The following is a 21,351-nucleotide window of genomic DNA, read 5'->3' as shown; positions in this document are numbered from 1 at the left end:
AACATCTACCCTAACTCAATGCTGGGGTGCTGATCAACTCCATTGGGTGTGCTTTCCACTCTGCTGGGCTCTGGGGAAAGTCTTAGATTTAGATCAAGAGAGCAGTTCTGATCTGGGGAGATGGCTCAGCGGGTAAAGTGTTTGGCATGTGATTATAAGGACTTGAGTTTGAATTCTAGTACTAACGTAAAAACAGTAGATCGCTGTGGTAAGTTCTGGTTAAGACATAGGAGACCATATATCAGAAAACAAGGTGGAGACTAACTGAGGAAGACACCTGAGATTCACTCCTGGCCTCTCCATACACATGTATGTATACACACACATACACACACACACACACACACACACACACACACACACACACACGAGTGAGCAGTTGAGCAGTTGTCTGTTCCATAAGCCAGTGGGTAGGAATAGCTGCCAGCTCACATCGGGGTGATGCTGACACAGGGGAGGAAATGGGGCATGAATGGTACCTGGCATTAGCCGTCCTGTTGTCCAGGAAGCCAGTTGTTTCTTTAACCTTTCCTGTCTTGGGTCTCTTGCTGGGCAAAGTGCCTTTGTGATACAGGCTGCCTGGCACCAGAAAGGCCACGTAGACTAAAGCCTTGGTCAGAGGCAACTCTCATCAACTGGGCATGCATGCATGATCCTGGCCAAACCCATTCAAATTTCTTCTCTGTATCTAAGATTTTAGTGAATTTTGAAACCTTGTCAGCTGGCCTTGGGGAGTCTTTTGGCCTGCAATAGGTGTTGACTGGAAAACCCTAGATTCTGCTTTGGCCCTGAAGTAGAAGCTGCAGTGATAATCTCAGGCATGCTTGTGGAGTGACTGCCCTGGGCCAGACCTGGGCTCACAGTGCCACCCTGCTATGACATCTCTGCCCACCCTTCTAGAAGAGGTGATGGATCCCTCATTGTGAAAAGAAACTGAGGCCCTGTAAGCTTGAACAAGTTCCATCAGTAGCCTTTGTAGTTAGCAGATAGCTGTGTGAACTGCCTGAGAGCCAGTTTGTCCCATGCACTCTAGGTTGGAGTAAGCAGATATTTTTCAGGGGACATGCTTGCTCAGGAGGTCAGCTGGGCCTGGTTCTGTGGAGTAATCCTTCATTCTGAAAATGTTCCCTCTCTGTTCCTCCTCTCCCTTCCCCAGCAGCGGAGTGTAGTGTGTGGAGACTGCAGCCCACAGTCAAGCTTTGTCACAGAGGCCTGTGTCCCCTCCTCACTGCCTGTCTTCTCATTTGTCTCTTCTGGCTAGGTAGGTCTCTCTCTCTCTCTCTCTCTCTCTCTCTCTCTCTCTCTCTCTCTCTCTCTCTCTGCATACTGATCTACCCACCTATCCTCTCTCTAACTTTGTTTTTGAAGCAGTGTCACCCTGAAGCCCAGGTTAGCCTCTATCTCCGCGGTCCCACTCCCACTGCTTGGCTTTCTGAGAGCTGGGATTGCAGCAGTGAGCTTTCTTTCCTGTAGTTTTGTTTCCCAGACATGCCCGAAATGCATCTTGATTTGGGCATCTTGAGAGATTTAAAGCCCTGCATTTTGTTGCCACGATTTCTTTGACTTTGCAAGATTTTATTTGGATACAAGTCTGTTTTGCAAGACCTGGCTTTTCTTCTTTTTTCATCATTAAACTTTAATATTTCCCCATTTCTGCTCTTTTATAGAAATTTGTATTTCATTTTTTAGGGTGTAGTAACGGGCCTTCGGTGCCCTGCAGTTTGACTTCCCATCGGATCTGTTCTTAGAATCACACATCTGTGGGGGCACAGCACGCTTTTGTTTCCTTCTCTAAGACGAGTCTGCCAGTGGCAGTTGTGGGAGTTAGCATTCCTCTGTTGCTTGCCTCTTAGAAGATTAGTTGTGAGTGCCCAGCGTAGTGTCGGCCTCCTTCTTCCATTCCCTCATCCCCACAGCGCCAGACTAGTGTTTGGTTTTAGGACTCTTCTATGTAAGTCTCAAAGATTGATGAAATTTTCTTGAATAGTGTGTGTGTGTGTGTGTGAATGTATAGGGCAGGGGTATGTGTATTGACAGTGCCTGCATGCATGTTGGAGGATAACCTTGGCTATTGGTCTTCAGGTTTCTGCTAACCTTTAGTTTAAGATCATCTGTCATTGGCTGGACTTTTCTATTTCAGTCAGGCTGGCCCACCCACAGGCTTCCAGCATCTGCTTATCTCCCACTCATCTTGCTACTGTATCCCGCTTTGTGCTTGAGTTCTGGGGATCTAAGTCAGCCCTTCTGTTTTCAAGGCTTTGATTTACACAGACCATGTCTAGAGACATTTATATGTTAGAATTTGAAACGATAAAATATTTATTAAGTAAATAAAACAATAGGCAAATTTTATAATATCTAGACATCCATTGTGCAGTTTTGCATGGGTGTGTATGCATGTTTGCACACCCGTGTCTGTACATGGTCGTGCCTGTGTGCAAGGGTGTGTGCATGCGTGTGTGTATGAACATTCGTGTAGAGGCTTGAAGTTGATGGTGGGTATTTTCCTCGATCATGCGCCACTATATTTACGCAGGCAGAATCTCTTACTGAACCTGTGGCTCATCAGTTCCAGCTAGTTTAGCTAGCTAGCCTGCCAGCCTTTCCTTTCTCAGTGCCGGGATCTCAGGATTATGGCTGCCAAGCTTCATGTGGGCTTTTGGGATGGGAACTCCTATTCTTGTGCTTGTGACAAGTGTTTTATTCACCAAGGTGTCTCTCCAGCCCGATTTCACATTCCTAATGAAAACAACTGTTTCCAGCATAGAACATTTGGTAAGAAGAGTGGCATTGTTTACGTGACTGGAAGTTACTGTGGTCTCGAGGCTTCTGCATTCATTCTGTCTCAGGATCTCCTGGTGATTATTTGTTGTGTGGTGCTTCATCTCAGTTGCCAACCTGACACACCGGAGAGAGAACCTCAGTTGAGGAATTATCCCCATCAGATTACCTTATGGGCATGTCTGTGGAGAATTGCCTTGATTGATGTGGGAGGGCCCAGCCCACTGTGGGCAGCGCCATGCCCTGGCAAATGAGCCTGGGCTGTATAAGAAAGATGTCATCGTCCTCCTCCTCTTACTCCACAACCACCTCCAACACCACCTTCTCTTCTTTATGGTAAGGGCTGAATAGCTGGTCAGATGAAATACTTAGCATGGTATTCCAGGGCTCCAGGGGTTTGCTCTGTGTGTGTGTGTGTGTGTGTGTGTGTGTGTGTGTGTGATATACCACCAGGTATTAAGCATGGAAGGATTTGGAAGTGTTTGAGGTTTTTAGTTCAACAATGCCTGTGGTTTTTGTTTTGTAAAATTTTCGTGGAGCAAGGAAGCTGTGGAATGGAACACATCTCAAGCTGTGTATGCAAGTAACCTGTGAAACTTGATTTGATGGCATGGCTCATAGGATTAGGGTTCTTCAGATAATAACCATGTACCCTGAATTTTCCCTTGAATCCCTGGATCTGGAGTCACAGGTAGTTGGGAACCTGATATGGGTGCCGGGAACTGAACTGGAGTCCTCTGGAGGAAGTCTTTCCAGCTCTGGCCTTTCCTTTTTACCAGATGGTAAAATGGACTGTTTGTTCTTGCTTGACCCCATAAATTTAGACACCTCTAGGTATCAGTGCACTATGAAGTGGAGGAGTGAGTTGGAGACACCAACACACATTAGCTAGTCACTGAGACTGCAGGTGTGTCTGGGGATTGCTTTGTAGGGAGGTGTACCGCATTGATCTGTTGTTCTCAGCTCCCTGCCTGCGTCTAAAGCCCTGGCTGGCTTGTAGCTCCCTCTCTGGATACTGTTGCTGGCATTCTTGTGATCCAGATAAGGGTGTCACTCATATTCCAGGCTGAGTCAATCTCTAGGATAGCATGTTGTACTTGTCTTTTTGGCATGTGAGACATTCATTATAGGCGATATACTCATTGGCTGGCCAGTCAAACAGTTCATGAATGTGCTTAGGAAAACCCGGACTGTAGGGTGCTCCCCTGCCCCTCTGAAATCATGTAACATGCCTGGTGTGTTCTGTGAACCTCGTCTGACCTCAGTCAGGAGGGAACCAGCAACTCTTGGTTTCCCCTTCTTGTGAGAGAATGCAGATCTTCCTGTCTGGTTTGGTCCAGTGCTGCCTACACATGGGGGTGCAGGGGGTGGGGGGGTGAGGACAGTCTATCATGTGAGTCTGTCTGATTCAAAGCACAGGTGTGGATGCAGTGAAGTTGGCCTTGGCTGTCGGGACTGCACAGCTGATAGTAGGAGCCTAGACAGAGTGGCCTTGGACTCGGTGTGGGTAAGGAGATTAGGTGGCACTTAATGTTCCCTTCTGTGACATTATCTGCAGAGAAATTAAACATTTACATTACGTTTACTGGTGCTTTCTGTTCTTGGCATGTGGCTGCAGACTTTGGCTGGCCCAGCTCTGTGAATGGGTCTCCCCCACACCACAGGTCTGGTTAGACGGAGGGAAGGCCTATGCCATCCTCTGCTACACTGTTTCCAAAGCCTGAAACTTCCTGTTACAGTCTGCCTCCTTTAGAGTCTCAAACATTAGGTTTTGAGAAACTGAGGGCAGATGGTTCTTACAGCAGGGTGGGCCCCGGCTGCTGATTTCTTTCAGGTGGTGGCCAGAGATTGAATTAAGATGATAATTAGGAAATTTTGGACCTCTTGATTTTTAGTCTTTGTGATCGAGTTAGATTTGCAGAAATATCATGAAATGCTAATTTAAAAACCTTTCTTTCCTTTGTGAGAATAACTCAGGCTAATTATAGAAATTGAAAAATTATAAGAAAGCGTAATGCTAAACATGTCTCTATTCGGGGATAATCACTGAAAACAGTGTGTTGTGTTTGCATGTATCTGTATGCGTAATTAAGATCCTTGTGTGTAAATTTGGACTTCTGTGTTCTCTCCTGCACGGGTTGCAGCACACTACAGGGGTTTGCGTGGGTTTCTTGTAACTGCTGTAATGACTTCCCACTTATCGGGGTGGCTCTAAACAGGATGCATGGCTAGAGACCAGGGTGCCAAATCAAGGTGCAAGCAGGATTACCTTCAGCTGAGGTTATTTGTTGGTCCCTTGTTTCTGTTAGCCGTGGCATTCAAGGCTCATTCAGATTATTGCTATTTTTATTATTATTATTTGCAGTATTGGGATTTGAACCCATACCCAGGCCTTCAAGCATGCTGGGCAAGCACTCTTTTTGAGCTGTGCGCTCAGACTCCTTTTTTTTTTTTTTTTTTTAATTTTTAACTGTGTTTTTAATATTGAGAAAGGGTCTCACGAAGTTACATAGACTAGGTTTACTCCCACTCCCAGGCCTCTGTTGGCCTGATCTCAAGGTTGTTAATAGTATCTGCAGAGTGCTTGTTCGCAGAAGGTTCCATTCAGAGCTTTCAGGATAGGGCCTGCTATCTCTAGGGCTCTTGTTCCCATCTGTAAGAAGGGCTCTGAGGCTGGGTTGTGTGGGCTCAAATCCCAGAGCCCTCTCACACGTGCCAGATTACCTTGAGCAAGAATCTTGATTCTCAGCCAGCCTTTTTCTGATTGAGAAGTTGAAATGAAACGCCCGCCTGCCTGACTTGGTATACCCTCTGATGAGGTGAGGTTGTGTGTATGTATGTATTACACTACATGCTTAGTGTAGTGTCTAGCTCAATTAAGGATTACCTGTTATTGCAGTTGTTTGTATTAAAAATTCTGCATATAACATGATTTTTTATTTTAATAGCTTAATAATTTTTTATGAGTCAACCAACCACATTTATTTATCCAATAATCTCCTTTTGTTGGCAAGAAGTCTTTCTGTTTTTTTACCTCGTGCATAAGGCTACCGTGGACTGTCTAGTTTTGGTTTGTGTCAGTTCTGTTTTCTACTGTAGAATTTGAGAAATGGAATTGTGGCTTCAAAGGGTGTATGTGATTTTTTTTTAAGCTTTCTAATCAGTGTGGTGAGCGGCCTTCCAGAAGGCTCACACCTGCTGTGTTCTTGTCGGTAGCTGAGAGATGAGAGAGCCTGTGGTCCTATCAGCTGTGGAACACTAGCCATTCCCAGTCTAAAATTTAGGCACTCCTGGTTCTTCTGAACTTGTCTGCAGTTAAGGTGGGGTGTGAGTTCGCAAGAAGACCCGTGGCCTTCTGTTCTGAGATGAAGTCCTGTTCTGCTGTGTCTCCGGGGTCCTTTCCATTCATTTCAAAGGCCGAAGGCTTCTGGAGAGTTGGTGAAGTCATCGAGGATGAGTGTTTTAGAGAGCACATGCTAACAGCACATGCAGGGTGACTGCGGTCTACAGTTTTCTTCTTGTTTTCAGATTTGGACATTTAAAACTCTGCTTGGTAGTACTTGGTAGTACTTGGTAGAACAGAAAACCAGTCGATTTAGCTTTGTGGCTAAAGCCATGTGAGGTCCCGATGGATGGGTAAGAGGGCAGCTGTGTAAACCAAGAACCAGCTGCCAACCTCCTTTCCTTTCCTGCCGTGACTGCTGTACCCTGGGCCAGCCTCATCCTGGCTTCTGGGTCACCTAGGAAGAGTGGGGCTGAGTATGATTCCAGGGCCCACATCAAAGTCCCATGTGCTCCAGTGCTGCTCAGGCTATGGAAACTGGGTGGGTTTGTTCGCCGCAGTTGTGACTAACATGAATGTACAGTAATTGCAGTAACTTGCTTGAGAGGAACAGTAATATCCAAACCAGTTGCGGGCTGAATGGGAATCTTTGCCAACATGAGGACCTTGGGGTAGAATCATCATGGCTTAGTCAGGAGACCCCAAATGCCGGCTCACAGACTCAGGATGACTAGCAGAAAGCAGTGAGAAGATGGGACCAGATGGGACCACAGGTGCCAAGGAATGCCACTGTCCTTCAGTGCTGGCTGGGAGGAAGAACGTCTGTAGGGAATGTGTGTATGCTGTCTGCTTGGTTTCCAACTTCTTGCCTCAGCACTGAGAATAAATCTCTGCTGTTTGAAACTCCTCGTTTGGTGGCAGCTTGCTTCGAAGCTCATGTGCCAGTTTGTGTTCTATACAACAAAATGACTCTTCTGATCAAGTGCCAGCCTAGTGGCAAGAAAGCTTCTAACCACTCAGTGCATGCTTTGTCACGCTGGCACACGGAGTTGGTGGCAGGTGGCACTGGTTTGAGCATTATTTGTTCCGTGCATAAGTCTTGTCATCTTCTTTGTTTTTTGGCTGGGGAAACTGAGGCCTGGGCAGAAGCAGTGGCAGGGCAGACTCTTTGCTACTTGGGATAGGGAGGCATGGCCAGACGGCAGAGCTACCCCAGGACTTATTCTGGTGGGCCAGCTGCTGTTCCTGTCACCTCCTCCACCAGCATCTGCTCATGAAAGCTGAATACCCAAAGTCGTTGGGCCACTGATCTTCTCCCCAGGGACAGAAGCTGGGCACATGGTAGCCAGTAAGCCGATTTCAGTAGACAGTGGACCTGCTGAGGCCAAAGGCCATTCAGGCCTCTTTGTTCAGATTTCCAACCCACTCTTCTGCCTTTGCAGTTTTGGCCATATCTTCTTTTTGGAGCCGATGTAAACTGTGTGGTTTCTGAGTGGTCGTTGTCTTAGAACAGTGAGGTGGCTCCAACTCTTACATTGCCCAGTGGAGTACAGATGCCTTAACCTGACGTTTGTGGCTGTCAGAAGAGTCGATTGCCTTCTTGTTTCTAGTCTTGCTTCCTAATCCTGCCTTCAGCATCTTAATCTCAGAGCCTTACCAGTCAGTGCTCCACAACACATGGGAGTTTGGGTTCTTGAAGCGTGTGTGACTCTTGATTCACCAGCACTGTAACTAAAGGGGAAATATGCCAGTGGTAGAAACTGGTCAGAAATCTGGGATGTTTGTATGTGTGTATTTGTGTATAAGTGTGCATGTATATGAGTATATATATATATATATATATATATATATATATATGGTGTGTATGTGTGTGTTTACATGTGCATGCATATGTATATACGTGGCTGTGTGTATACATTCAGTACATTGGGAAATATATAAAGTAGTATTGTTTTCTATCAGGTCAGTGAATTCACTTGAGACCGCCCAGCCTGGCTGAGCCGCCAAAGGACTGACAGCCACATCAGTAGGCCAGGCTACACCAGAAACAGAATTAGCCACAGCCAAACCACAACCCTGGTGGCAAATCAAATGTTTATTCCTTAAGACAGAACATTGATAGGGCAGGAAAGGCGGTGCATTAAGTCAAGATTTAACTTTGAGTTGTGGGGTCTGTTTGGTTCCATTACTCAGTTATGCTTCTTGGGTTCTTCTGACCTATGTCTGTAGTGAAACCCTTCCGTTGTTGTTTTACAGGCCCCACCCTTATTATGCCCATTTTCCCTGAATGGGATATCCATACCAACCTCGAGTATCTCTGGGGTTTTTGGAACCATTTTTTGACTCTGCATTCTGGGGCTTTTTTCTTGAATACTCTTGGAAACAGTGATGTGAGACCCAAGCCATTCCCTCCCCTTTTCTTTTTCCCCATGTCTTTATTTCAGGAGCTCCTGTTTCCTCACTCTCTGCTTCCACTTCCTTTCTGGACCCAGCCCTGGATCTCTTATTTTATAATAATAACTGTTGGTTGCAGGAAACAGGAATGTTCTCACGCCAGTTTAAGTTGGCAGAAGGTTGTCGGACTCTCAGGAATGCAGGAAACAAACTAGGCAGTCTGCTGGGTGTGTTGGTAGGAGCCCCAAGCTTGTGCTGTGTCTCTGGGATAGGACAGCTGACTGGTCGCCCTTCACCTGTTGCGTGGGGAAGGAATTGTGTGTCTGCCTTCCCAGCATGGCTGGGAGTCAGGATGGGTAGCTCATCTCCAGACTTACACTTTCACTTTTAATTTCCCAACAGGAATAACTCAGGTCACCCTGACTGGAAATCAGTTGACTGATATCAGCCAAGCAGTGGTTCCTGAATTTAAAGAAAAGGTAAAAACTCTACTGACTCTTGTGGAGGTGGGGGGAATGAAAAACATGCCCCCTCTCTGCTGGGCCTCTTGCTCATCAAAGGCCTTCCTCAGATGTCTGCCCAGGGGTTAGTTTTAAATTAAGGTTGCTATCAGGTCAGTGAATTCTCTTTAGACAGCCCAGCCTGGCTGAGCTGGTCAGGGGCGAGGTTTTAAACTCACTGCTTGTGCCTGGCACATTTGTCCATGTGAGCCTCTAGGCAACTCAACAAACAGCTGCACAAAACTGTCTCCCTGCCAAACATTTTACTTTAAACTAGCCAGGTGTTTCCTTTTCTAACACCCTTTATGCTCCTGCTAGTTATTCCAAAGAAGCCTCTGAAGATCTGGTCGTCTTCATGGTTGCTGTACCTCGGTAGACGAGTCCTAGCCCTTCTTGGGTGACCACAGCAGTCTCTTGGGTCTAGAGTACCTACCTACCTACTTGTTTGTAGATAACTGTACACACAGCATCCAGTTTCCTTCCCTTAGCAGTCTTGGGAGCAGGCAGGCAGATGATAGCCTTTCACTGTGAGCGAGCAAACAAGTTCAGAAGTTCAAAGCTTGCTCTGAGGCCATGAGCCAATGGAGATAGTCTGTTTTCTCGGTTTCTTGCGGGCTGCCTGTGTCAAGACATGGAGTCCCACCCTTTCCACCCTCAGGCTCCTTTCAGGGAGTTTTGCCCTTCTGCATACCCTACTGTTTCTCCATTGCCCGCCTGGCATCTTTCCTCCATAGCCAGTATCCTCCTCCTGATCCCTTCCACCCAGCATTGAAAGTGGCCACTCCACTTGGGTCTGATTTAAATGCTAGAAGTAAAGTTGTTTCATCTGAATGCTGCATGGGTATACTCCATAAGTCAGTGTCTAATCAACTTGATCCTGGTGTATCTGATGAAGTTTTCTTTTTCCTTTTTAAAATAATTGCAAATGGTCCTGTCAGTCAAGGTGGCTCTGCACACTGAACTGCCATGTGGCATTGTTCAGTTAAATGGAATTTCTAAAAAAAAGAAAATCAACTTTTAATTAGAAAGCAGATTGTCAACTGACATTTGATTTGTCCTTTGATGGGGAAGTTGGAAAACAGATGCCACAGCACGAGGCCAGGTTGTGGTCCAGAAGGAGGCAGATTAGCTTGAGAGCAGGATGCAGTTTCAATGAACCATTGTTTCCTGAAATAGGCTGACCTTTCCGGTCTCTTCTCTTGGAAGGCCTTCCTCTATATGTGATACCAGTTGCCCATGGGACTGAGCAGGAGTCCTCTAAACAGAGCCATACTCTCAAGTGTAAGTTGCAAGGCCCTTGACTGTACCAGCACTCTTACTGGGAGCACTTGTTTGAGAAGTCACCCAACCTCCCATGATGCTGTAACTGAGAATGTTATCAGGCTTCGTACTTCCAGTTGAGCATAAAGCAGATTTTAGAAAGTTTTCATTGTGTGTTTCCATTATGTACTGTGGTGTCACATGGAGTATAAGTGAGTATGCGACCCTCCCCACACTTCTCCACCGTCCCCTTTGACCCCTACCCATCATTCCCTTCTTCCCCTAAGCAGTTTGACTTCACTTTCATGTCATATATACATACATCACTCTATGTATCTTCATGATCTCTAGGAAGCACAAATGAGAGAAAACTGAAATTTGTCTTTCTCAGACTTTTCTAAGCATACATTTGCTTAATATGATGATCTCTGGTGGCATCTATTTCCTTGCAAATGACACAATTTTGTCTTTTATAGCTGTAAAAGAAATTCCGTATCAGTCTGTTTTTTTCTATCCGTGTTTTCTTGTTAGATAACTGAGGGTTTTTGTTTTCTAAACCTTAAAGGTCTAGTACCTGTGATGCTGAGGCTGCCCCAGAGGCAGCCTGTGCTCCCAGTGGGACTTGATCTCATTGGTTGCACCTCACCCCAAGCTGGCACAGCAGCAGAGACACTCAGTCACTGCAAGAGGAAAGGATCTCTGAAAGGGGGGCAGTAATGAGACTATAGGCACTCAGGGTACCTATCATTTCCCAGAATTCCTTTGGGCTCTGTAGCCTTTTCTGTCTCCTGTTCAGTAGTTAGCAGATGTGGGTATGACAGATCCCCTCTCTCCCCTCCATCTCAGCCAGGCACATAGTAGTTAACTTGCTTCTTCTTTTTTTCAAACCAAGACTTTGAGAGTCACCTGGTAATGCTCAACTTCTCTCCTTTTCGTCTTCCTTCACACCCTGAAGGCCTCAGTGTGTCGCTCAAAAGTCAGTTCAGACTCACCTACTGTCTTCCCATATCCAAACCAGCTTCCTGTTTGTCTAGCTGACTGCCAGGACCTGTCAGTTGGCAGCCTGGCACCCCTCTGTCTCTATTCTGCCCTTCCCTTTGGGCTGAGAATTAAGTAACAATACATCCATTGTCCTTGTCCCCTCTCCTTCAGCCTGTCAGTGGCATCCTCCCGCACTTGGATTGTATCTTTAAACCTGTGAAAAGGACAGACAGAAGATTGCTATGACTGATTTTCCAAACGCAGTAAAATAACTGTCAGGCTCTCAAGGATGTATTGGGTGGGAAGCTGTTGTTCTGGGGCACGGGTCAGCGGGTGATTTGTTTGTAACAACCCCAGAACTTCAAATCCTGGAACTCAGAGGTGAATCATTATTTCATTTGGGACCTTCCTAAGTTCACGAGCAATGCATAGTGAAATATCCTGACAGCTCCTTCCGTCCCTGCGTGGTCCTCTTCTCCAAAAGTTTGGCATAAGAATGTTCAGTAGCGTTGTAATTCAGGAACTCAGCAACGATTCTAAGCTGCTGACAGAAAAGCCGACTGGCATGTACAGCCCTCCTGCTAAACACATTCTGTCCCCAGCAGGGCTCTTTATATCTTGACCTCGACCTTTCTCTGATGAGTGTTTACACATGCCAGCCCATCTCTGAAAAGCACCCCCCCCACCCCCCGTTCTTGATCTAACACCTCATCTTCACAGGCTTCCTGTTCAAAGTAACGAACAGAAATAGTAAAATTCCAGCTGTAATTTTGGAGGCCTCTAATGAACACAGCTGTTATATGATCTTAAATTTGAAATATGACTGGTGAATCACAGCAAAAGAATGACCGTAAGATGCCGCACAAGGCAATCTACAGGTGTCAAAGGCATTTCGCTTAGGTTTTATGACCAGGAGCCCTAAGGGCTAAGAAATGGGCCCCTTCTTCACCTTTAGAGTAGAAAGTCATATGACCTTTATGGTGGGTCTTAGAGAATTCCCAAGTATGTTAGACAGTAGGAGGGATAGGTCTGTCAGGATGGCAAAGTGGTAGTGGTGGGGACATGCAGAGTGGGGCAGGTGGGTAGGAGCTAGACTGTGGAGGGCCTTGGGAACAGGCTTATATAATGAGTTCTGGGTCGGATTTCTCTTTGGAATGTGACTGCCTTCCTAAGACCCCCAGAAAGGCATCAGTGACCTATCCTGTGTCCTTTAATCTATTATTCATTGTATTGTCTGCGTTTGCATTGGGACAGGGATGTGTTATGGTTTGTATGGAGTCAGAGGGAGTTGGTTCTCTCCCAGCATGCAGTTCCCAGGGGTCAAATGCAGGTTGTCCGGCTTGGCGGAAAGCACCTTTACCCTTGGAGCCATTTCTCCAGCTCTTAATCTGTTCTCATGGATGTGAGACTCAGAATTCTAGACTCCCTGTTGTGAGGCCTGACTCCAGTTTAGTGACTTAACCAGGAAGATGACATGCAGGTAAAACGCAGCTGTCCAGTGGGCACCCACACTCCCTGCACTGCCAGCCAGGGCCCTGCTGGACATTCTGGCTTCTAGTTTCCTCAGATCTTAGAAACTGTACTACGATGACGTTGTGTCAGCAAAATCTTGAATTCTTAACAGTTTCTGACTGCTGGGAATCTAGATGCTTAACGATCAGTTATTGCTCGCTTGCCTTTCTCATTATCAGTCTGACAGATTGGTTTTTAACCCTGCCTGTCGAGTGATATGTATTTATGCCAGTAATATTTTCATGCTGAAAAAGTTTCCAGTGATGATACTTTCAAACAGGACTGAGGTTTGGATGAGTCATCTGTACCTTCTGCTGAGGACGGTCACATCTCCCATATCTGCTGCTAGAGTGATCTTGAGGTTTGCTGTATATTTTTGCTGATAAGGGGAAGTGAGGAGGATGGGCAGGTATGGCATGCTTTACCCTGCCCATATGAGCAGAGTTTCAGAAGGGCTTAGGTATGCTTTCATACCTTGGGCTTGAGAGTAGTGAGCTTAGGAGAATTCACAGGTTAGGCAACTGTTTTAGCAACCTTCAGGATCAAAGATCAGTCTGGATCAAGGCTGTGGGCATAGAGAAGGGAGGGCACATGAGAGGCCAATCAGAAGGCGGGGTGAGGAGTAACAAGGATAGAGTTTCTGTGTCTGGGGTGGCACAGAGGGGAGTCAGGGCACGTCCATGCTTTTTGCTCAAGTTATATTAACAAGGGGAACAGGCTGACAGTAGTCAGATGGGAAGGCTTGAAGTAGCAGTGTTCTCCCACTATTGCAGACAGACATGAGACTGGGGATGAGCTGCTCCAGGGCCAGGTCCACACTCAGCACATGAAGGACATTGAAGGTACATCAGTCAGCACCACGTTAGCACTGGCAGTGAGAGGTATGGAGGCTGATTGGTTCAGGGCTAAGATGGCCCTTGGCTCCATTGAGATTCTGACATTTGGAATTTGAGGGACTGGGAGGCAGGTCAGAGTGGCATTGAAAGTCAATGAGGACTACAGCTCTCCCTTTTCTGGGGTGCAGTGAGTTCAGATTCTAGGTTTACTATTGTAAACCCCTGATGAGTCAGTCAGCGGCCGTGGGTGGTGGTGGCAAGGCCAGGACCCATCCAAGCTCTCCCTGACTTCAGCCATTGGAAAGTCCTTATTGATAGTGACTGCATGGAGGTCTGCATGGATAGAGGCCATGGCTAACCTGGAATGGAGGGATGTTGGAGATGGTGGGAAGCCCACCTTCTTGCTCTAAAGCCCCTTTTGTTCTGTAAGTTCACTCAAGCTATCCACCCTCCATGTTCATTTTAGCAAGTCAGCTTAAAGTTTAAACCAAATAGGGTGTCTAAATTCAGAACCAAATATTTATCAGTTTGTTAATGACAAAAACTTTTGTAGCTCAAGGTCATTTTCTGATGGGGCCGTTTTCCTTCTCCCACCCCAAGACCCACTCTTAGGAAATCCCCATGAACACACACCACTTGGTAAATGTTTATTGCACCCAGTTCACTGCCTGTCTTTTGCAGAATATTTGATTTTTTTCAGAAGCCTGGGGCTACAGTGATGCCAGATAATAGGCCTCAAGATGTTACCAGTCGGCTTTGGTAGTGTTTTGAATCGATCTCTCTAGTTCTGCCACTTTCCAGGCCACTGACCGAATCGGCCCCTCTGCTCTGGCTGCCGTGGCCATCTTTCTGAACATGACACATTTCAGGCTACTCCTGCCTCAGGACCACCTCCTCATTTCTGCCTGAGACACTCCTCTTATCTTCCTTTGTAATGAGAGAGGCAGTCCTACATCACTGCCTCCTCCTGCTCCATCTCTGTTCACGCTTGCTCCTTCCCCACAGCGCGTTACCCCTTCACACGGCACACGGTATTTATTGCTGTCTTCCTCAGTTAGAACTCAAGTTCCAAGAGGCCAGGTTCCACCAGGATCCAACATCTCGCACACCAAGGCTGCCTTGTGCGTGGTGAATAGTGACTGTTTCCTACACCTGCCGGTCAGTTATCACGGTCACACAGTGGGTCAGCACTGGGCTGAGGGATGCTGCTGAGAAGTTTGAGAAAACCTGCCCATGTAGCCCCAGCACGATGGCTCGTGACAGATGCCTGTTGAATACATGAAGTGCAAAGTGAATCCTTCTCTGTCTTCATCTCCTGGTCCAGCTCTGCAGGTGGGCTGAGCCCCACTTTCTTTAGCCAGAAGGGCCCACATGTAGTTTTGGGGATAGGCAGTTGCTATTCTTAAAAACAAAAACAAAAACAAACAAATAAAAAAAACTGTAGGCAGCCCCTCGGAGGCTCCCTCTTTCTTTTTTTAATATATCTGTATCATCTGGGCTCTATAATTTATTTACTCTACTTTAGCTTACAGGTGGGTTTTCACTTAAAGGTTCAGCAGACACTGATGCTTGTGGTATTTTTTGTTGATGAAGTCTGTGCTTGTAAGAATGCCCGGGCTGTAGTCCTGTCTAGGAAGGAGAGGGGAGTGCGCCCAAATCTTGTTGCAACGACAAGGGCAAGTTCTGGTCAAATGACATTTTTTTGTTTGTTTGTTTGGGGTACAACATAATGCATCAGCCACAGGTGAGACAGAGCCACAGGGTGATGTGCCATGTCCTTTCGAGGACGTGTTTCCGTCTGTGGGAAATGACATATAAAGAATGTTAAACGTGGATAGTTGTCGGGTGAGAATGTAACAAGCTTATTAGGTTTCCCAGCCTGCTCAGGTTTGACACAGGCATATTACCTACTTGTGTTCTAGGCCTGGGCCAACTCTAGAACTCCGTATTGGCCTCTTTTCTCTGGGATGAGGCCTAATGACCAGGGAGAGCTGGAGGCCTGAGGATGTTGTCAGGGGTCAGTGAGAGCCACAGAAAGCCTCATCATGACAGTATGCACAACAAGGCTGATGTTACAGAGGACTCCTTAACATCTGAAGGTGACAGAGTAGATAAAATGAGGTTTTATTATTAGGGTGGCTGTGCTCCAAACCCGGCCTTTAAAGAGAAATGATCACCCCGTTCTGCCCATTTCAGATGGAGAAGTTAGAGAAATGACTTAAACTAAATATATGTAGTTGTCTGGTCTGCACCTTTTCGTGAGTTCTCCCCTGAACCTTGCCTTAGTCCTAAGCTGATGTAGCATTGGCCAGGAGATGATTTGGTCTTGCTTGGCATGCCTGCTGTCGTCAAGTATCTAACTGAATAGCAGGTGAAGATGAGGATGCCTATGGGTTTGAATAAGGAATGGCGGTGTTTGGAAAAGCTGGTCACATTTCTGGGCCCCTTCACACGTGACGCTCTTTCCATCTCGGAGGAACCTGTTTATCAGGTAGAGTACATTCCAGAGTACAGGCTAACAGCCACAACTGTGGGAGTTGTCTTTGACCCAATTGTAGAATTTCCTCTGCAGTCTTCACTTCATCTTCCTGCCGCCTTTGGCCTCTCCTAGAGAGAGAAAACTCCCTGCCCCAAAGCTAGTCCAGCCTAGCTCCCTGTAACTTATTGGTTCAGGGTCCATCTTCCAGGGCCATAACTTTGACATTCAGCTTAGCCCTTGTTGATACACAGAGCTTTGGATAAGGAAGGTGTGTAAGAGACCAGCCTGTGTTCAGGAGGTCCCCGTCAATACCCACACACCTCTGAGCCAAGATTATTTTCTCATAAACAGGAGAGGCATGCAATTATAAGTTAGTCTGGGAAATATGGCAGTAACTCAAACTCAGAAGGGAGGGGTGGTGCTTAGTGGGCATGGCAGAATGAGAATTTAACACTGTATTCTCTTGGGTAGCCGTTGGCTTACCTTGTTTTGAGATGCATGGCCTATAACAAGCTGTGCCTTCTGCTGCACCAGACACCACATGCCTTACCTGAACAGTTCTGTGGCTTTTCCAATCTTGCTGTCCCTGCCAGCTGGGCTGGTGTTTTCTCCCCATGTTCCTTTTTCATGCACAGTTGCTTTGCCAGTGCTCCCTGTGAGAACTGATTGGTGGGTACTTGCATTATACTCAGTGCAGTGGGTGTTGTTCTCACACTTAGCTCTCTGGGTACAAAGTCACCCCGCTTTTCAGATGAGAAGCCTGGGGCAGAGAGAGCTCAAGTGAGCTGCTCGTAGTTACAGGACTGCCCAGAACCCTCACTGGTCGATTGCCTGCTGAGGGTTCCTTCTTCTGCTTGCCCTGTCCCCTCCACGGCCGTCAGAGGCTCTGATGACCCACCTGTGGCCACATTAGTGGGCAGCCCTTCCCCCAACACCGTCTTCACTTGGCGTCCAGGACTCTCTGCTCTCACTCACTTTCCTGATCCTCTTTTATCTCTTGCTGTTCCTCTCAGCTCCCTGAGGTCCACACGTTGGCTGCTAGCAGAGTGGGTTCTCAGATCCGGTTTTGGCCTGTGCATATGCATCAGCTTTCTCAGACCGACCGTCTCCCATCTCCCATAGCTCCTGTCTCCACACCAACTTCTCCTTGAACAAGGCTGGGCTTTGTTCAGCCTGATGTGCTCTAATGGGGTCTTGGAGTTGACTCATGTGTCCCTGTATTCCCACATTCCAGTGTCTTCTCCACCAAAGTCTGTTCAGATCAGTCTCTAGTCTGTGTCTGTCTTTCCTACTGTGTTCCTCATCCATCTGCCTCTCGAGGTACACCCAGCATGTGACCACATGTGTCCCTTCCCCTGGACCAAGTCACCACACCATGCATGAACGATTCATTAGATTCACCACTGAGCTCTTGCTTCAGTCTTTGCCTCTGGGAAATTTTCCCCAGAGTTCTTGTAAAATGTTGGCAGATGGCTTGTGGGTCTTCATCTTGCTCTTGGCCTGTTCCAGCTTTCTGATCTTTCAGCATGATACTTGAGTAAAATAAAATAAAAAGAAAGAAAGGACCATGACTGCTTCTAAGGGTGGAAGAGGAGGAAATTTACTATAGATTTGTGGGAGAATATAGCTAGAGGCAGCGGCATCTGGGAGAGTCTGGAGCAGGCATGACCCAGAGCCATGTGAGGAGGGGGGAAGGGATGGAAGAAGAGAGAGCAGGGGAACCAGGTACAGCAGCCAGGAGACCCAAAGGTACAAAGAGGACCAGTAGCCAAGTGGTTGGATTATATAGGGAAGATCAGCCCAGCCTCTGTGGTAGGGGCCGGCTGTGCCAGCCAGGAGGGCCCAGTAACAGGGAAGGACTGACGGATTGTAGGGAGAGGTGGCCAGATCCACTTTGATGTGTTAAATAGGCACCTCATTTAATTGTCCAGCAGGGTTTGAAACCTAACAATACTCTCCAGCCCTCTGCAGCCTCACTGGTCCCTGCTTTACCATATGGCACACATGTCCACCAGGGGCTGACTCTGCTCTGCTATCCACCTGGAAGGATCCTAGAAATCATAGCAGGCTATTTCTTATCTTCTTCCAGACTCTGCTCTAGGGTTACTTTCTCCTGAAACCTTCTCCACCGTTCACCAGAAAGTTAGCAGCCTCCTGGAGGCTGGTTGTCTATCTCACATCCCCCGTGAGTGAAGACAGTGCCCTGCCTAGGGCAGTGTTTCTTCCTGCTTAGTTCACAGCTGAGTCCTTGTCCCAGTGTATAGTATAACTTAAGAAATAGTTGAATGAGAGGTATTTTTATAATTTATAATGAAGGTCTAAGAGTCCAATGGTCATCCAGGGTCACTGTCCCTAAAATTACTGGGCTAGGGCTGAGACCCTGTCATGCCCTTAATTATTGCTCTGTGTGTGCTGTCTGTTCTTGTTATGACAACTGCCGTGCAGAGCCGCTGTGAGGAGGAAATGAATAATGCACAGGAAAGCACTCTGCAAACCTCAGTTGCTAAGAAATGTTACCCACCTAAGTTCCTGAGAATCCTGGGATTTCCTATCAGCCCCCAGGCTCTATTGTGTTCTTGAATTTCTTCTTAGACGTGACTGATCCTGGTTTGACAAAATGTGTGGTGTTTTCTTGATTCTTCTGCTCTCACTGTGAGGTGTGCTTCTGTCTGTAGTTCTGACCCCCTCAGTCTGTCAGCAGTAGAGGACAGGGGAGCCAGCACCTGCGTGGCTGTCATTGTTTGTTCTTGTGTATGTTCTGGGAAAGCACTTATGTTAGCAGCAGGTGCTCAATGGAAGTCAGGTTCTCCATCTTTCTCAGTCTCCCTAGTAGCCCGCATGTCTCCTTCCCCTACTCTGTGGCAGATTGGAGTGAAATGATCTCAGTAGGAGAAAAAGGCTCTGGAGACTGTCTTCTCTGGTGCTCCAGAAGTGAGGTCTACAGGGAGAACAGGGGTTCTCTGCCCTGGGTCTGGTTACTGACTCTCCATGTGTTGAGTGGTCATATGTAATTGCCACAGTCCTCGGCAACTTAACATGAACCCTAAGCCAGGCCAATCTGTGTTTGGTGGGCACGTCTCCAGCTCTTGGCCGCCTTTATGTTGCTCGTCCTGGGCAGGTGTAGTAATGGGCAGAGAAAGCTGCACTGACCCAGAAGCTCTTCGGAGCTGTCCAGCCCTCACGCTCATTCTGACATGGTACAACCTGTCTTTTGCCTCGCACGACTGTGCAGCAACACAGAAAGTTTCTTTAGTAGCCAGAGTTTGCAAAAAGCTTTCTACATTATTTTAGATATCAGGGCAAGCCTGACTTGACATGGACTTTGTCAGTAGCAAGTACGATAGCCTGAAGGTCTCACCCTCTTTCTTGGCTTCAGATTTTAAGGCCGAGGAGCAGGAAGTGTCCATAGTGTTACATAGATGGTGGTTGGTTCTGGCCATTTGGGAGCAGATGTAGGGAACGGCACCGGAGCCATTGCAGCTAGGTTGGAAACACAGCTGTGCTTCTCACCTGGGACCCTGGGCCTGCAGCTCCTGGGGTCAGGTTCTGTTTTCATGGCATAGTCGCATGCACAGTAGAGTGCTAGCAGGGGGTGTACCTGGGAAACAGTGGCTGCTGTTCTTAGTTGTAGGTGATTGGTGGCTCCATGGAGTAGTAACAGAGAGGACTGGTTGCTTTAAATCAGGTCTAAGTTCAGATCCTCAGTCAGTTATTTTCTCGTTAACGATTTCATACATGTTTATTATGGGTTTTCACTGGAGTTGACTCTGTAACTTGTTCCTTATATATAGCCTTTGAACTTGGAAAACTCATTGTGCTTCTCTTTCATCATCTAAAGAGTAAAAGTGGCAATTCTGCAGGACTGTGGGAAACACAAAACAAGGGCTTGTAAGCGCCACTCAGTTCCTTCCTGCAGCTCTTCCCACTCTCACGGTTTGCTGAAGAACTGAAGCAGTTCGGCTTTGACCCTCCATTCTTCACATGTCTGCTGAGTGCCCGTTATACACGAGGCTTCCTGCCAGCCTTGGGGGTGGGGGCAGGGAGGTGGCTATGTTGCCACCAAGATGCATTTGCAGTCCCTTACAAGTCAAGGGTGGGGGTTGGAGGATGAGGGGGTTGGGGGGAGGTGAGCGAGAGTTGGCCAAGGGTGGGAGGGGCTATAGCAGTTGATAGTACCTGGAAGAGGGTGCTCAGGGGGACGTACTGGCTTAGTTGTGGTATGGGTGCTCCAGTTTGCCAGTGGCCAAGGATCATGCTGCTCTGAGGGGCCTTGGGAGAGCCAATGGCACTGGGCGGCGGTGAAAGGCCTGGGGAGTGAAAGGCCGGTGAAAGACCTTTCAAGCACAGCAGTATCTATGGTGAGTGTTATTCAAGCTACTGAGGAGATTAAAATGTATCTAGGAGCCAAATTAAGACAGAAAACAGGTGAAGTTAACTTTAATCTAAGCTCAAGTATCCAAAATACTAGCATTTCAGCATGTAACCAGTATATAAACTTTTTAGTGAGGTATTTTGCATTCCTCATTTTGGCAGTAATCTATCAAAATGGAGTCTGTATTAAACACAACTTATTTTGGAGATCAGCCACATTTAAGGTTTTATAAGTTATGTCTGTGTGGGTATGTGCAGTTGAGTTCAGGCATCTGTGGAGGCCAGATCACATTCCCTGGAGAGGGGGTTGCTGGCAGTTAGAACTGCCCTATGTGGGTACTGTGAATGGAACTCAGTCTCTGTAAGAGCATTGCACACCCTTACCTATCGAGCTAACGTTCCAGTTCCTTGGCAGTGTTTTAACTGCTCAGGTTTCAGTACTAGGCAGAGCTGAGTTTAGCAGTTCTGGGGTGGAGGGAGTTGGGAATAACCTTTGTTCTCCAGAGCCTGCCCTTGATAGCATGAACCAGCCTTTGAACACATCTGCCTGGCAGCTGATTTCTTACTAAGGGAAAGAGAGACGTGAGGCTTCTGTCTCCCATAGTTATGCGGTAAATTAAAAAAACAAAACAAAGCAGCAGATGTGTTCAGAATTTCCAGCCTCTTATACAAAGCCAGCCAGCCCTCTCTGGGCAGTAAGCTTCTGTGTGCTCCCCACTGGGCTCTGTCTGCTCTGGCCCATTGAGTACACTGGATACTACAGGTAGTTCGTTGGCTCTGGTGTTTCAGTAACTCAACAAAGCAGCCTTCCTCCCCAATCTACAGAGGAAAGTCAGGTCATGAAAAATTTAGTGCCTCACCTGGGGTCTTGTCACTACATGTGGCACAGCTGAGGCTCAGCCCTGCTTTTAGCCGGGCTCTTATTTCCAGCTGTTTCCCTCCTAGGATTCAGTG

General features: G+C 47.1%; 1 protein-coding gene across 6 annotated transcripts in view; it reads left to right on the top strand.

Annotated features, from left to right (window-relative positions):
- Smco4 (single-pass membrane protein with coiled-coil domains 4) overlaps positions 1–21,351 on the top strand; it is a 51,770-nt gene that overhangs the window by 24,337 nt on the left and 6,082 nt on the right. For 5 of the 6 annotated variants that reach the window (XM_076926009.1, XM_076926010.1, XM_076926013.1 and 2 more), the window contains exon 2: positions 8,861–8,937. The exons of the other annotated variant lie outside the window; for it this stretch is intronic. The gene's annotated coding sequence lies outside the window, so the exon portion shown is untranslated. The remainder of the gene's footprint in view (positions 1–8,860; positions 8,938–21,351) is intronic. 6 annotated transcript variants of the gene reach the window in all.

This window comes from Arvicanthis niloticus, chromosome 27 (assembly GCF_011762505.2).
Source record: "Arvicanthis niloticus isolate mArvNil1 chromosome 27, mArvNil1.pat.X, whole genome shotgun sequence".
In the NCBI taxonomy this organism is placed as follows: domain Eukaryota; kingdom Metazoa; phylum Chordata; class Mammalia; order Rodentia; family Muridae; genus Arvicanthis; species Arvicanthis niloticus.
Note: the sequence above shows the minus strand (reverse complement) of the source record. Positions and strands in the feature narration are given on the sequence as shown.